We start from the raw sequence: 2,609 nt of genomic DNA on the forward strand, positions 1-2,609 counted from the left end.
TCGATTAATTGAGCAGCCTTACATAAAGCTCCTGTAAATCCAATATTATCTTAAAGCAGTTTTTCTTATTGATTTGCAACATTGCTCACAATTGTCTAATAATGCCTGGAGATATTAAAAGGGATGGTTACCTTAATATTAAAAGCATAGCAAAATGATGGAAAAACTAATTTCTATCATCTCAGGACATTTATTGTCATATCACCAACCCTTTGCTATACTAGTATGATGTGATCAGTTTACATTTAAAATGACGTTTTTAAAACTGTAATTGCAGAGGTGAAGAGGGATTTTTTAAATCAGTTTTGTTTTGACTTTTGTGTTCATTCCATTAGCAGCGAAAGTCATGAAAAGTTAATTTCATATAGAGATTTTGGAAAGCTAAAAATGATAAAAGGACTCAACACAAAACTGCAAATGTCAGACTGACACACAAACTGTCTCTCCTTCTAAAGTTAACAAACAACAACTAGTGTTGCAGGGGACACTACACAGTACAGGTTAAACAAGTCTGACCCAACTCTTCTCCAGAAAGCCAGACTGCAGCCTTCTCCAGTTCTTACAGCCAGCCACCAAGCAAACATCCTCCTTCTCCACTGCACATCCTGATCTCTCAAGAGCGAAACTGGGAGATATGATAACACATCCAGCTTAACAGAGGTAGCACATCCCAATTGATCTGTCTGTCAAAGTCTGGCACTCAAGTTGCTACAAGGAGGAGGATGAAATGCAACAAAGGTCAATATCACTGATCAATAGAACAAATTCTCCAATTCTCCATCACTCCACTGAGACAGGATAAGAGTCTTTGTCCGGGGCAAACGTCTGTCAGGTCAGGACCTCGCCGCTCCATTTAGCCACAGCTGCAGTGTTTTGATGTATGGTCTGATCCGGGTCAGCTGGAGCAATATGGTATTGTTATTGTTGTTAAGGTCCGTATGCAGTCAGTCAGCAAGACCGACAGCAAATAAAGTCATTCATCAGTAAGAGCCGAGGAGAATTTGAGCGACTTGGGAATCACAACAAATGTGTGCACAAATAAATGTGGTTTTTGCATCAAAACAACACTGAACATGAACATTATGCGTAATTCGGTTAGATGAGAGAATGAAAACAAGCTGCTGCATTAAAAACACATGCAGTTTCGCCTGTTCAGTGAACGTACCGGGGGAGAAAAAGACATTCACAGAATAAACAGTGAAGGTCACATTATTGTCGCATTATTATAGGTGTCCAGGTCAACTGGAGAATTTGCTCCAGAGACAAACCTATACTCTCCAGTGGCTTCTAATACAATATTCAAATAGTTGTGCTGTTCTACACTATTGAGCAACTAATTGTAAAATACAAAAACATTGCTTGACTAATGTATAGGGTTGCAGTAATGTTCCATAGGAAGAGAAAACACTACCATAACAACAGGTATTCTCTCCCGAGGGTCAAATCTAGTACATGCAATTAACATGATTGTTTCCAGTTGAGTTGTGACTGTGTTATTACAAAAAAAAAACATGTTGTCAAAAGCACTCCAGCATCTGAACAAACTCAGCCCCTCAAGCTGCTGATATGAATGAAGCATAGCTGTATTATTGTGTGACATTGCCAATTCGATCACATTCATATAATAAAGCAAAACTTCCATGGCACAAAAAAAAAAGCTTTCAGCCTCCATCATTTTTATCCAGGATGAGGATTCATCAACCATCCAGCACACTGCACAGGCTGCCCCTTGCTTTCAATCTGAATTAAAAACGGGGTTGACAGTTGACCACTGATGCACCATTAACTTTACAGCAACGTGCATGTGCAATGTAGATGGAAAATGTCTGATTTATTACAGGACCGCATAGTTCAATCGTTAGTTGCTCTATTAAAAGCAGCAGACCGTGACATTCCCAAACGTGCAGAGGTGCAGTCCGCGGATCCAAGGGTAACGTTCAAAAATGCACCGTGTTTGTGAAGCGATCGGGAGGAACGTCCCCGCTTACCTTTGAACCGTCTGTGCTTATAATCCACTCCTATAGGGCGGGAATGACTCCATGTCCGTGTTTGGGTCCTGATTTCCCAGTAAAATCCACAGTATTGGGGTTTTATTTAAGAGGTAATGCCTGTTAGGACCGGAGCAGGGAGCCACACAGGAGAGAAGGCGCAACTTGAAACTGACAGAGAGGGATCGGTCGAAACCGTAACGGCGACAAGGAGGGGGGAGCGAGTGAGACTATAAATACCAACATGTTATCTTAACATCGGTAGCTCATTAATTCCACCTTTATACGTGCTAAAGCGAGATTACAGTAACATATAAGGGGGTCGACTTAGACGAAACTATGTTATGTTAGAATACAGCTGGATTTATTTGAAAATGCAATGTGAGAAACCCCCACTGCTCCTTGGAGTGAGCCTGCGTGTTTTAACTCAGTTTAATCCGATTGGTCTCTTCCAACGTGACGCAGCAGTACTGCTGCCTTCACGTGGTGTCAGAAACATTAGGACTGGTTTACACAACAGGGAAAGGCGGGCGGGATTTTATATGGTAGCCCAAATGCAGATTTTTTTTTAACTTCTCAAGTAATGTCTTAACAACTTAATAACAAGGTCATAACAGTCAA

The 2,609-nt window shown here is 40.9% G+C and overlaps 1 protein-coding gene across 1 annotated transcript in view; it reads right to left on the bottom strand.

Moving 5' to 3' along the window:
* mical3a (microtubule associated monooxygenase, calponin and LIM domain containing 3a) overlaps positions 1-2,178 on the bottom strand; it is a 56,301-nt gene extending 54,123 nt beyond the window's left edge. The window contains 1 exon segment of the mRNA XM_035665725.1: positions 1,989-2,178. The gene's annotated coding sequence lies outside the window, so the exon portion shown is untranslated.
* Between the last annotated feature and the right edge of the window lie 431 nt (positions 2,179-2,609).

Source organism: Morone saxatilis, unplaced genomic scaffold (genome assembly GCF_004916995.1).
Source record: "Morone saxatilis isolate NCDOM2014 unplaced genomic scaffold, NCSU_SB_2.0 Contig2, whole genome shotgun sequence".
NCBI lineage: Eukaryota > Metazoa > Chordata > Actinopteri > Moronidae > Morone > Morone saxatilis.